This window comes from Ochotona curzoniae, unplaced genomic scaffold (genome assembly GCF_017591425.1).
Source record: "Ochotona curzoniae isolate NIBS_2020 unplaced genomic scaffold, NIBS_Ocur_1.0 scaffold_1852, whole genome shotgun sequence".
NCBI classification, from domain to species: Eukaryota; Metazoa; Chordata; class Mammalia; order Lagomorpha; family Ochotonidae; genus Ochotona; species Ochotona curzoniae.
The window spans coordinates 74426-89590 of record NW_024467087.1 but is presented as its reverse complement, the minus strand read 5'-3'; positions in this window follow the sequence as shown (position 1 = coordinate 89590).

Here is a 15165-nt window from a genome sequence, read left to right as displayed (position 1 = left end):
CTTTAGCCAGGCCATTCACAGGGAGCTGGGTTGGATGTGGAGCAGCCAGGACATGAACTAGCACCTCGTGGGATACTCGTGTCAAAGGCAGCAGCTTTACCTGCTGCTATACCATGACACCAGCCCCATGTATGAGGAATTTTTAAAAATATTTTAGGAAATACATGTTCTAAAAAAATTTCATGAATCTCAAAATGTCTTACACCGAAATAAACTTACCTTTTCTTTTTAAATTTACCTTTGCATTTCATTTTTCACAAACACTTTGAAGTAGTACTCACTCTTACCTCTGCGTGAGGGGTGAGAAGGAGGTGATCCTTGTCCCAAAGGCACTCGGTAATGGAGTTAGCCCTTAAGTCCCTGAAGTAGCAGGCAGAAATGATACATGTCAAAAGGAAGAGGCATGGCTTCTTGAGGACAGGTGACACTGAGGAAGCACAGGCCCCTAGTTGGCAGTTCAAGCTCAGGAGTCAGCCTCCTGGTGAATTGCCTGTAGTACCTTGGGCAGTAACGTGTTGCATTTTTACTGCTATGTAAAATAATGGTATGCTTCACAGCCACTGTTAGGGCCTAGGCTTGTGGGAAAAAGGAGCACCCTGCTTGATTTGGAGTGCTGGAAAGCGGCAAGCAGGAATGGGAAGTCAGGCAGACGGATGAAGGTATGGGAGGCATGAATGCCCAGCTCCTAAGAGTTCTCTTGTAGACATGGGAAATGAGTGATGACTCAAGTACTGGAGGACAAGGAAATCCTGGCCATCCTACCTGTAGCCTTGGAGAGCAGACCGGAAGTATCAGAGGCCCAAGCAGTGACACAACAGTGGAACAGAAATGAAGCTGTAAATGAAAGTACCTGCAAAGAGATCTCAGCCCAGAAAGATGTGTGCTTAGGGACTAGGCAAGAGTACTTTTCTAAGAAAGCTGGAAAGAGCTGAGGGCAGTTTGGTCCCTTGACTGTCCTTATGGTTTTCCGAGGGAAAAACTGCTAGCAGCTATTTGGCCAAAGGTGTTCTTTTGTTGAACTCCAGATTGTCCTGTCCTTCTGCCTTCTCCTTCTTCAGTCCCATTTCGCTCGCTCATGCAATCCACATGTACTTTCTGGGTAACCTCCTGAGCTTCAGCAGTGACTCAGACACAGCCCCTGCTCACCTGATGCAGACATGCTCATGGGACCCCAAATATCAAAACATCCAGAACTTCCCAGAATGGAGGGTTTAGAGTACTATGGCCTAGTACATGTAGACAAGCAGAACAGTCACAGAAACGGTGTCCACTCAGGTCCCAAAGAAGAGACTTGGTTCATTAGACAAAGGCTGGGGAGCCTCCAGAGTCCTAGTGAACCAAGCAGGTAGATGCCCTCCCTGCCTGGAGGATGCTTAGACCCCTCTGTCTAGTCCCTGCATTTCTGACCTAGACCTGCGTCACCTCCCACCCCATTCCATTCGGACAAAGCCCAACTGCTAGAAAACCGCAGCCTCCCCCTCAGAGCTCATCAGAAATGGAAACTATTAGGCCTCTTCCCAGACCTACTGACTCAAGACACTGGGAGTAGGCCTGGCATTCTGTTCACAAACCCTGTGGATGGTTCCAGGCCACCTGAGCCTCACCATGGTCACAGCAAGATGAAACTTGCCCTGCTCGCAGGCCAAAGTACTGGATGTTATTACACCCATTGCATTTCTGACTTCCTGGCAGCTAATGGCTTCCTGGAGCACATTTGCCTGGACCTCCCCCATGGCATATTCCATATGGAGAATTAGGGCCCAGGAAAGGGATTTTTCTCCCCCAGCTTGGGGACAGCCAAAGTGCGTTGCAAAGTTCTGCATGTTGGTGCAGATAAGCTGCCATTTCAGTTGCCTTTCCCAGCAGAGCTAAGCTGCTCCTGTCTGCTCTGGTCTGCACTGGTCAGACGTGCTGGAACTGTCAAGTTGGTCTGTCTGCCTCTCTCGCCTCTCCTCCAATGAGGCTTCTGCTAATCCAGGCTGTGCTGCCCAAAAGATGATGTAGTTCCTGCCCCTCTTCTGCCAAAAGTCCTTCAGGACCTCTTTCCCAGCCCACCTTAATCTCCTTGCGCTAGGCTTTGCCCCTGTTACATCCCAGCCAAATTGAGCCACAGTTTGCTACTCATGTCCCGCCATGCATGCCATTATACAAGTTGTCCTGGTGCCTGCAGAATCCCTTTCCCCACTGTCTTCCCTGAGCGCCCAGGAACAGGCCAGCTCCTATCCTCCAAAAAGCCTGCTGTGATCCTTACAATCAAAAGCCACCTCCTCTCTCTCTGGATTTTAAGCCTGTGGCCTTTGGTCTCTACCTCATTTTCTGTGCTCTGTGTGTTTTCCCACCCTCACCAGACCAGGCTCTCCTTGAGGGCAGAGCCAACCAGGTTCCCACTGCACAGAGCACTGGGAAAGCAGGCAATCACCTCCCTGCCTTGGAATCTTAGAATAACAGCAGCCCAAGGAATGGGGTGGAGAGCACCCAGTGGGATGGGGTGGAGCAGAGATTGCAGGTCCAGTATTCCTGTGTGGACCCAGGAGCTCTGTGACCCCCATGAATTGGATATAGCCTTCAGGGTGTCCATGTGCATCTTTCGGTGGGAGAGGGTTGATAGCTTACAGTAGGTTTTGAAAAGAGGACTGTGAACCTTGTGGGTGGGGCCAGCAGCTGTGGAGAAGCACTCTTTGGAGGGGAGAGTTCAAGAGAGACAAGCTCAAGGCCTCCTTGACCTCATCAGCATCCCTAGCTGGGTGTGGATTCAGACTAAGAGAGCATCTGTAGACATCTGTTCCTGTGAGGTTTGTGGCTCAAAAGTCGGAGGCATTAGGACAGGCTCAGCAGACAAGATAGACATGATTAAGGCCTCTGGCTACAGTCCAGCAGGGGCTACATATTTCTACCACTGATAAAGAACCCCAGGCTTCCCACCCCTCAAAAGTTCATGACTTGCCATGTGAGACAGCCCTTGCAGGTAGAAAATCGTTCCTTCTGCTGAAGTGAAAGATACATACCACTACATGACAATTCCCTTGCCCTTCTTCCTCTCCCTCAACCTAAGCCCATCAAATGCATCTTAAACTAGAGCAAGCTCTCCAACTCCAGCAGAAACTCCCGCTTCCTCAGAAGGATTCCTCCTACGCCAGCTCCCTCTGCGTCTGTAGTCCTGCTGGACCCAGCAGCCTTTTGCTCTTCTTTCAAGTCCCATCTCCAATGCCATTGCATCTTTGCAGCTTTGCCACAAAGGTCTCCTTGGGCTTTCAACTTGTTTGTGAAAGTACCTCCTGAACCCTAGAGATACTGTCAGCTCAGCTGCCCAGATCTGTGAGCCAGTGTGCACTTCTCAAGGCCCAATGACTTGAGTTCCAGCGAAGGTGTCCAGTAGCTGAGATGGGAAGAACTTGTACAGGAGAAAGGCAGCAACTCCAAAATCAGTCAGCTGGGGGAGCTCCTGCAAAAGAAGCCTTGGCTGGGGATGCTCAAGGTCAGTTTAGCAGTTCTGAGGGCTGGACCCACAAGTTCCCACATTACCCATTCACATTCTGGCATCCTAATGTATCAAAAGGGCCCCTGTGGGAAGCAAGGCAGTCACCAGGATACCAATCTGGTTAGAAGCAGGCTACAAGCTGAGGTATTCTAAAATGAGGGATTCAAAAAATAAATACTTAGGAAGTTTGAGAAAGGAGAGAGGCATGTTGGAAGACATTAGGAACTTCCGTTCCAAAATAGAATTTCAAAAAAATAAAAATAAATAAAAAATAAAAATAAATAGAATTTTACCAGCATTGCCTGCTCATTGATTATGGGAGACTAAGTAATGGTGGATTCAAATTAGAGCCTTGCTTTTGCCCGGTCAGTCTCTTACCCCTTGTACCTCAGAAAAGTTTTTCATTTACCTCCATCAACCCACAGCATGCCCCAGAGAACTTTCTAAAGTGGCCTATGTAGGATAGAAAAGGAAGGAAAAAGGCCAAGGTCTCACTCAGCATTTGTCCTATACTGTGCCCTACATTCCAGCAACTTTTTCAGGATGCCTTCTTTAAAATAGACAGATAAATACATAAGATTTATTTATTTGAAAGGCAGTGTTACAGAGGGAGCCTCCATCCCAAAATGGTCACAATGGCCAGGGCAGTGCCAGGCTAAACCCAGGAGCCAGGAACTTCTTCCAGGTTTCCCATGAGGGTACAAGGGCCCAAGACCTTGTTCCATTCTCCACTGCTCTCTCAGGCCATTAGCTGGGAGCTGGATCAGGAGCAGAGTAGCTGGAACTTAAACCAGCACCCATACAGGATGCCAGCACCACAGGCAGCAACTATATCCACTATGCCACAACACTGACCCCTCAAGATGTTCCTATAACAGGAACTGGGAGACAAACACATCACCAGTTTTCTCCTCCATGGCAGGGAGAAGAAATCATGAATTCAGGCAATATTAACTGGGTACCTGTTATATGCAAAAGGATGCAGCTATTGAGCATCGTTTGAACTTGTCTTCAGAGACCTTAGAGTTCGACAAAAGCAATAAAATGCAGAAATAAATCAACTAAGTGTGAGCCCAGAGTTAAATCCAGTTTGCGATGCGACCTGCTTTTGTAAATAAACAGTTTTACTGGCACACAGTCACATCCATCTGTTTATGTATTATGCTGCGTTTTTCACTGCAGTGGCAGAACTGAATAGCTACAACACAGACTATCTGGCTCATGAAACATAAGTATTTGCTATCTTTGCCATCACAGGAAATTTGCCAACTTCTATGTAACAGTGAATGATTGCCCAGCAAGCATACGAAAATATGCTGAGCTTCACTGATCATTAAAGAAATACAAATCACACCACAATGAGATATCACCTCATGCCTATTAGGATGGTTGTTATGAAAACCGAATTGTAAAAATTAGAAAAACTTGATGAATTGGAACTCTTGCGCACTCTCAGTGGGGATGTGACAGGATACAGCCAATGTGGAAAATGCTATGTCTTCTGTTTTGGCTGCTCCAGGGACCTCATCTAACTGGGGTCATGAAGTATTTGTCCTTTTGTGACTGCCTTATCTTACTCAACATAGTGTCTGCAAAGTAAATAAATACAGTTACTGTAAATTCCAGCATTTCCACAGCCAATATATATCCAAAAGACTTGGAAGCGAGGTCTTGAAGAAATATTTGTACAGCCATATTCACAACAGCATGATTCACAATAGTCTAAGACTCCATCAATGGAAGAATAAATAAACAAAATGTAGTCCATCTGTACAGTGCAATATTATCCAACGTTCAAAAAGAGAGACTGGGGATAGTGTCATGGCTCAATTGGCTAATCCTCCACCATGTGACGCCTGCATCCCATATGGGTACTGGTTTTGTGGCCTGGAAAAGCAGCAGAGAATGGCCCAAGTCCTTGGGCCCCTGTACCCACATGGGAGACCCAGAAGAAGCTTCTGATTCCCAGCTTTAGATGAGCTCAGTGCTGCCTGTTGCAGTCATTTAGGGAGTGAAACTCCTCTATCTCTCCTTCTCTCTGTAAAATTTGCCTTTCAAATATTTTTTTAAAAAAAAAACTATGAGACAAGCTAGAGCATGTATGAAACTTGGAGGACATTATGTTAAGTAAAATAAACCAGTCCCAAAGGACAGATGGTGAATGAATAAAGGCCTGCCAGCTCACAGAGAAAAGAAAGTTCATGACAGGAAAGGTGTCAGGGCAGAGGGGACACTTGAGCCAACTCTGGAAGTTAGGAATCAATTTGGCCAGACTGGTCTGTGGGAACCACTGTGGGACTGCCACTAGGAATGGCAGGAGGAGAGGCTTCAAGGTCCAGGAGTTGATCACCCTTGGAGAATAACAGCAACATTTGTATCTAGATGGTGGAGAGTACAAAGACAGAGATCAGGCAGAGGAAGGGACCAGTGGGCAATTGCTCCTGTAGTACAGGAGAGAGATGAAGAGATTGTGTCTGTCCTAGGAATTTGGTAATGATCTTCAGCATCTTCAGTATCTTTGTATCACCTGACATTGCTGATCACCATCTATCTCATCCTTAACCTTCTCTCCTCCTGTATTCCTAAGGTTTTGAATAACACTGGTCCTCACCTCTGATCTCTGTCCTTATACCCAAGAGTTTCTGGTCTAGGAAGAAAATTTGATTAAAATCCAAATTGATTACAACTGTATTAACTGGCTTTGGCTAGCATGCTTGTGCTTGAGAAAGATATTCACATCTTGTCCACAGAATTCATATCCTTCGTGCATCCTCCCTTCTACATTCTTCCTCAGTGGTGGTCTTTTCCAGGGCAGGTGCTCTTGGGACTTTTGAGTGCACCACCAGCTCCCACCCCACAAACTGCTAAGTCATAATACAATTACTCTGGGAGTGTTGCATGCTTTTGATTGGAATGCATTTGAGGAGAATACTTATAAGCCTGTTGAGTCCAACAAGGTATATGATTGCCCCATTTTGTATAAGGAAGCTTAAAGCCACTAAGAGGGAAAGGGACTTTTTCAAGACACACAGTTAATTAAGGGCAGAGCTGGACCTCAACCTTTGTACGCTCTCAAGATAATCCAAAGTGGGTTACCTGAACCCACGGTCTCTGCATTATCTGGGGACACAGATTTATTCATTGGCTGAGTTTGCTGCATGAAATCAATGTGCTGGCTTAAAATAATCCATTTGTTTCAGAAATTTGGTCGTTAGAAATCCAAAATAAGCTTCACTGGGTAAAAACCAAGGACTCATCAGGACTAATTGCTTCTGGAACCTCTATGGAAAGAATCAGTTTTGGGTCCTGTTTCGCTTCTCATGGTCACCTTATTTCCCTTGCTTATGGCTCCTTCTTTTATCTTCAAAGACCATCACTGCCATCTGCTTCTGTGCTCACATTTACTGCTAGGAGCTAGGAACTCCATTACGGTCTCCCACACTAGATGAAGGGTCCAAGTACTTGTTCCATCATTTTCTGCATCCCAGGATGCATTAGCAGGACTCTGGACTGGAAAAAGAAGTACCAGGACATGAATTGGTACTGTAGTGTGAAAGGCAACATCCTAAGCAGCAACTTACAGCCTCTGCATTCTTATAAGGCTATATTTTACTACATTTATATCTCCCACCCTTGGCTAGTGAAAAAGATTGGTCTTCTATTTAACATCATTACGTTAATCACATCTGCAAAGTTCCCTGTGACATTTAAAATTACATCTTGGGGGGATGGGACTCAATATTCAAGCTACTACAGTGACTTCCTTTAGGGGATCTAAGACCTAGAAAGGGGCTGCTGCAGGCTGGTGGGGTAGCAGGATGACAGTGCTTTGGTCCTGTGGGGTTTGTCTGGCAAAACCAGGTGAGCATGAAGTCTTACCCAAACCCAAGTGATAAAGCACTGAAACAGATATAGCTTAGGCAGATGGAGTTGACGCTAAAGCCTGCTCACTAGGGGGAGACAAACAGAGGAGGGTGCTGAGCAGGCTGTTGAGACACAGAAAGTACTGGAGCCTGGATAGGAGGCTGGGCTCCAACCTCAAGGGGGCCCAAAGGGCAGGCAAGTCTAAACAGATTCAATTGCTACAGACCCAGGGTGGGGCGGCCTGTCAAGCTGGCTAGGAGAAGCATGCCCTTGGGTAAAGAGCTGAAGGGCTGCCTACTGACACTCCAGCCTACCTCTCAAGGCTCCTGCTTAGCTGCTGACAGGCCAAGGCTGTTGAATAAACTGTGCTAGAGCCCTTCAGCCTTGTCTATCAGAATCATTCGAATCATTCACCAGACCAGTTTGCAACCAGCTATTGTTTGAAAAACCTGTACAGAAACCATCAGTAGGATGGTGCTGACTTAGAGGGGTGGGTCTTCAGAGTAAATTTGAAAAGGCCTAAAAATCCAGACACGGGCGAACAAGTGCTTGTTCCCGAACTGCTTCTAGGTTGGAAAGTGAGACCTCTGATCCTGGATCTCAGGATCTCAGAGTCCCAGCTGTGGAGGGACCCAGACTTGGCCACACCCCATTATATTCTGTTTGGAGCTTGTATTAGCATTTAGGGGCATGAAACTTGGAGGCTGAGTTAAGGCCTAGAAGCCAATGGCCATGTAGCCCCAATCCAACCAAAAGTGTTCCAATATGGCCTAGGTGACATTGAGACCAAGCATGCAGAGACTAGGCTCTTCAAGAGAGACAGAAGCAAGACCCAAGCCCCCAGGGCACTGTATGCCACTAAGGTGAGAGGAACCCTAAATGCCTTTGTGGGAAGCAAGGGCTCCAGACATCCCTAGCCTATTAATGTGATTATCTGATTACTCCCTTCTTTAAAGCCACTTCTGGCTCAGTGTCCTTTAGTGCAGAGGGGCCCAAGATAACCCTGACATCTATGACCATGTGAGTTAGGGACCCCCTGGGCAATATCCTCAGGAGCTTTAGAGGGACCCTCACTGGATTTGGAAGCCTTTCTCCACCAAAGCTTTTCTCTTTGCCTGACTCTCCCACATCTTCTGGCTAGACTGGCAGCCCAATTGCGTGAAGCTCCCTCTGTGTTTGTGCCTTTCTTCACCATCACTCTAGCTGAGCTTTCTGGCTCTTGTACCGGCCTCTTTCCACACTACAAAGTCCTGAAAACAGAGCCTGTTGGAAGCCTCCCTGTGAGTCCTAAAGGACTAGCACAGGAATCAGCACCCTAGCTCTGCCTTTTGCCACCCAAGCATGAGTGCTCCATGAGTTGAACAAAAGTAAATAGAAACGAAAAGGGTGGAGTAGGAGATGACCCAGAGCAGGCCCTCCCTGTCTGGCCCTGTCCAGCTACCTTTGGGACCCATAGCTCAGCACTCCCCTGGCTTGATCTTCCCCACTAGTATTTAAACCTCAATGATGGGCATTTGCCCTGAGGTCAAGAAGCTGGTTAAGATGCCTGGATACCATATCAGAATGCCCGGCTTTGATGCCTCTGCTCCTGACTAGTTTTCTGCTAATGCACACCCTTGGAGGCAGTGGGAACTCAAATACCTGATTGAGCTTCTGACCTCAGCCTGGCCCAGTCCAGGTTTTTGAGATTCTGTGTGTGTGTGTGTGTGTCAAATAAATTTTCTGAAAAGACATTCTCAGTCATTCAAAATATTATTAAAAAATCAATGAAACTAGACCAGAACGCCTCTACCCATTACTCAGATGAAGAGACCAATTCTCAGACAGGGTCTGGAGTTTGCTCAAGGTCTTTCAAGAAGTAAATACCATTCATGAAATAAGCTACTATAACAACAGTCTTGTTCTGGAGTGTTCTGTTCAGCTGCTCCTAGAGGCCCATGTCCCTCTCAGTCACTCCTGTGTTCTGAGGACTGAGGAAGGGAGACACACAGAATGAAACAAGCATTGGCCAGTAGAGAGCAGATGAAAGCGGTTATGCATTGCATTGTGCCCCTACCAAAAAATTATTTGTTGAAGTCCTAACCCCTGACAGTTATGGATGTGACCGTATTGGGAAAAGTGTCATTGCACATATAATCAAGTTAACATGAGGTCATTAGGGTGGACCTAATCTAAAATGAAGGTGCCTTCATAAGAACAGGAAAGTAGGGAGTCAGTACTGTGGCACAGCAGTTTACACCTATGGCACCATCATCCCATATGAGAACAGGATTGAGTCCTGGCTACCCAGTTTCCAATGCAGTTCCCTGCTAAATGCACCTGAGAAAGCAGCAAAATATGACCCAAATGCTTGGCCCCTGCATCCATGTGGGAAACCTGGATGGGGTTCTAGGCTCCTGATTTCAGGAGTTTCATGCCCTACTGACTGAACTAGCCAGTCTGGCCAGGCTTCTGATTTTAGCCTGACCCAGCACTGGCCATTTTGATCTTTGGGAAAATGAGCCAACACATAAAAAATCTCTTTCATCCTTTCTCCTCTCTCTCTGTAACTGTGATTTTTAAAACAATACATAAATGTATTAAAGAAGCAGAAGATGACACAAGTAGGCGGACTTTTGTCACCAAAAATGGACATCCACATGGAGTTCTGGTCTCCTGGATTTAGGTTGGACATTTGGAGAGTGAAGTAGCAAATGGAATCTCTGTCTCTCTCTCAATCTCTCTCTCTCTCTCTCTCTCTCTCTCCCATCTGTCTTTCACTCTGTCTGTTATTCTGATAACAGATAAATAAGTTGATTAAAAGTTTCAAAACATATGTAAGAACAAGAAAACACAGACACACACCCCAAGAAAGAATGATGACAGAGGTACAGCTTGAAGTGATATGCCCGCAAGTCTAGGAATACCTGGGCCTACAGCAAGCTCAAGGGCACAAGGATCCTCCCTAGAAGTTTCCAAAGGAGCTTGATTTTGCCAGCACCTTGATTTCAGACTTCTGGTCTCGTTTGTGCTGTTCCAGCCACCCGGCCTGTAGTACTTGGCTCTAGCAACACCAGCAGACTCATGAGGACACTTTTGCAGGAGCCTCACAGGGCAGAGATGTCTCCTGGTGGTGATGTCAGTGCTGCCTCTGTTGCTACTGCTGGTTTGCCACTGCCATGCCAGCTGGGCAAAAACAGCACTCCTCATCTTCAAAGCACTTTAGAAATAACAATTATCTCTCAGTTAATTGGATGAAATAATATGAAGCCCTAGTGACATCATCTCCATTCTGTGCCCAAATCTAGCCACAAGTTAAGTCTGGTGACTGCTGGGCTGTGAGCCTTGTCTTGTGGTAACATGTTATACCTTTCCCAACCATCGCAGGTAACACAGCCAAGGAGGGCATTACTCTCACCTCAGCACCACGGGCTTCAGCAATGGCCAGCTGTGGGCATACTGAGTCAATCAGTCATGTACAGCACAAATGGCTTCTGTGTCCCTGCTGCACTAGACTCTTGCAGGCTGGCAGTGGGCATGCTGCAATGCTTGGGGTCATAATGCTGCTTTTGGCTTTGCCACTAAGTAATCTGCATGACAGCAACAGCAGAATCATCATGTCCCTGACTCCTTGCAGTCTCTCCTTCATCCTCCACCCAGTGGCCAGGGTACAAATGCCAGACATTGCCCACTGAAAACTTCACCTTTATGTCCTGGCAAAAGGACTTGAACATCGCCAGTGGCACAAAGACCATCTTTGTCCCATAATAAAGCCAGGAAGACCACCCTGCTCAAAAGACACAAAGCAAAACTTCAAAAGGCCAAAAGCCTCAGTCCACTTCCCTCATGCTTTTCAACTTTGTATTGAGGCATAATACAGTTGGCACTCCACATCCATGGATTCACCAATCACAGAAACACTTGAGAAAAAATTGTACTAAGCATATGCAGAATTTTTCTCACCATTATTCCCTAAAATATGTAATATAGCAATTATTGTTGTTGCATTCATGTTGTATTAAGGATTATAAGTAACCTGGGAATGACTAAGAGCATCTGGAAGGACTGCACAGGTTCTAGGCGATTATTTCACATAAAGGACTTGAGCATCCATGAAATTTGGCATCTGTAGGGGGTCCTGAGACTAGTTCCCAGCAGATGCCAAGAGATGACTGTATACAGTTGATTTTTTTGACTGTGTACACATAAAAAGAGCATGTCACAGCGACGTGTGCAACCTGATGATGGCTCGCAAAGAAAACACATCCAGGTGAAAGAACCCAGCACAGGCAGCATAAAAGCACAGTCCCGATGTCCAGCAGCAGACATTCGTGTTCCACTTGGCAACACGTAGTATAGAGTGTCTGCAAAAAGTTCATGGAAATGTGTACTATAGGAAAAACATATACATTTCAAAAACATTTTTACTAAAGCATTTTAATTCCATTTTTTCATATGCTTTTTGAAATCCTCATGTCGTCTTTTTAAATTTTGACCTCATGGCTTTCATTTGCATTTTCCTGTGAACTAATAATATTGAATACCTTTTTATGTTGGACCATTAGTCTACATTAGTGAAGGAATTGTTTAGATCTTTTATCTGTTTTAAGTTTTTTTTTTTTTAAGTATTGATTGAATCTATATGCCTGAGAGGCCGAGAAAGACAATAAGCTCCATCCAAAGACAGTAAGCTCCATCCACTACCTCACTCTACAAATGCTCATGACATCCAGTGATGTCACACAGGCCAAAATCAGCAGCTGGACACTCAACCCAGGTCTCCCACAAGAGTGCTAGGCGTGCTGACTGCTAGAGCCCCATTCTCTGCCAAACAGGAAGCCTGAGCTGACAGCAGAGCCAGGACTCAAACTCAACTACTGTCAGATGGAATGGTGCCCCAGGCAATGTCTTTCTTGCTGGTTTGTAGGCATTGTTCCAGGCTTTCTTGTTGAGGGGTTTCTTGGATTGCCATATTGGGAGGATTCCCCACATTTTAAGTGATGTTGCACCTTCTTAGCATTGTGGATTTAAAAAAAAAAGATTTATTTATTTACTTATTTGAAAGGCAGAATTACAGAGAAAGTGAAAAAGAGACAGAGGGAGAGATCTTCCATCTACTGGTTTACTCCTCAAATGGTTGCAACCATCAGGGCTGATCCAGGCCCAATTCAAGAGCCTGAAGCATCTTCTGGGTGTCCAGCATGGGTGCAGGGCTCCTAGGAATTGAGCCATCCTTCATTGCTTTCCTAAGAGCATTAGCAGGGAGCTGCTTAGAAGTAGAGCAGCTCAGAGTCAAACCAGTGCCCATATAGTATGCCAGCACTCCAGATGGCAACTTTACAGACTACTCCACAGCACAAGCCCCTAACAGAGTGTTTTGATGAGAAGAAGTTACTTTTTTTTTTTTTAAGTAAATGTATGTGCAATGCCTGGATTCCCTTCTGGGTCTCCCACGCAGGGAGCTGGATCAGAAGCAGGGGGTGCCAGGACATGAACCAGCACCCATATGGGATCCTGGTATATGCAAGATGAGGACTTCAGCTACTAGGCTATTGAGCCGGGCCTGAGAAGTTATTCTTTTTAATTTAGTTCTGTTTCTGAAAATTTTCTTATACTTTTATATATTTCTTTTATATATGTATCTTGCTCAGGAAACCTTTGCTCCAAGTACATAAAAATACTCCAAGAACTCTGTCCTAAAAGCTTTTTACACTTCACATTATATGTGAAATTAACTTTTTAAAAATATGATGTGCAATAAGGATTCATAGATAGTTTTTCCTTACGGATAGTCAATTACCAAAGCACTGCTTATTGAAATGTCTATCTCTTTGCCACTACCCTACATTGAATTACTAACGTATGTTTAACTTCTTGAACACCTGCTGAATCTCCCTTTCCAACAATAAGAAAGGAGATCTCACTACAAAGCAATAATCAGGAAAAGCAACATAAATAATACGTTGTTTTGCTTTTATTATATATTTTATAGCTAGCTTATATTTATGACAAATTATACTAGCTTTCAATTTACGTTAGTAGTATAATGTTTATCTTTTAACTATCTATTTTAAAACATAAATCAATTAAATTGGAATATTTTAAGTAAATAATTATACAGGTGACACTTGAACATGGCAAATACTGGTACGTACACAGTGCCTGTATAATGAAACTTCCCCTAAAAATCCACGATGATTGGGTTCAGAGCGATCCCAGGTTGACGGCCAGCACGAGGCTCTGGGAGGTCGGCATGCCCGGTGAGGCTGGTGAGGCTCTGTTCCCACCTTCCCCGCGCCCACCCTGTGCTTGCCAATGTCTGCTGTGTGGTTAAGTCCTCAATAATTAGTGTCATTATGGCTATCATTAGCACAGCTCCTACAAATACCTTCTAAATCCACATGCAAGCAGCTAATTGAGCATTCTGTACGCAGTGAGGTGGTAAGCATGCACTTAAGAGTCCAGACTGAAGTGAGGCGGCGTAGGCTCAAATCATAGCCCCAACTCAGCAGCCGGACGACTTCAGGCTTTCTACTTAGTTCTTGGTGTCTCAGTCTCCTCACCTGTGAAATGAGGATACTAGCAGTATTTTCCTCCCAGGGCTGATGTGAGGGTAGAACGAAATTGTTCCTGTGAAGTACTTGACAGAGAGCCTAAGGATCAAATAAGTTGTCTGTCCTCTTGACGAGATGAGGAGTCTCCCTCCACTGAGCCAGACGGCCTCTGCGCGTAAGCTAGCAGCCTCTGGGGCCGCGTTCAGATGCTTTGGGTCTCTTGCGAGTATGAAAACAGATCATATTAGGATGTCAGTCTTAGAGCCAATTTAATCTCCTCTCAGGAGCGCCTCTGGGAGGGGCTGGCTGCTTTGAGCCCCTCTGGCTGTGCCAGCTCCAGGGAGGAGGGAAAGGCCACAGAATGAGTTGCAGGTTTCTGTCCCTTGCACCCAGATGAATCTTGGCGAATGTAACTGCTGACCCTGTCTTTTCAGGCTCCTTCCTCACGACAACTCCCTTTCAGTGAGCTCCTCCTCAGCCTGCTGGGATTATTCCACAAGCCCAACCTTTCCCATACTGCCCTGACAGTGTCGCACCCTCCCATGACCTACAGATGCCATACATGGCAAGCTACCTCTGCCCCCACACACTAGGCCTCTCTGCTGAATGAGCCCTGTGAGCCTCTGCATTCCACTTGCTTGGCACACATCCTCAGTGCCTCTCAAACAGGCTTCATCACCTACACCTAAGAAAGACACTCCTGAAAACCAAGCTCCTAGTTATTTATGTTGGGGGCATCCTTCCCTTCCCCAGTTATTTATGTGGCGTCTCTACATCCTGAATAAAAGAATTGTGCAAGCCGCTAATGCCACAACCCCCTCTGTCATCTTCCCAGCCCCACTTCCTCTTGGCCAAGCCTACTCCTTGGCACAATGCATACTCCAAACACCTGTCCCAGGGTGGGGATGCTCCAATTGGCAGGAACTCCTCAGATCCTCAGGAGAAGGCTGCTGGGGGCCTCCCAGGGGGAAGCTGGGAGAAGGACCTGAGGAAAGGAAAGATAAAAGGCAATCCCAGCCACATAGGAACATTTGTGCTGCGAGAAACCTACATCAAAGTGGCCACAAGATGAGCTAATAGAGAGTGGTGAAGCTGACTTCACTAGCGCTGCAATTGATGTGCAGCCTTGACTTTCTGGGGAGGGAGAGGCATGCCTGTACTGTTTTCCTGCCCTCTCTCCCTCCAGCCAAGGCTGACAGAGCAGAGACCTCCTTGAACCTCAGTGACCCCCATTTCACACAGATTCTGCAGCATTTGGAATTATTCCATCTTCTATTATTTTGAAGGACT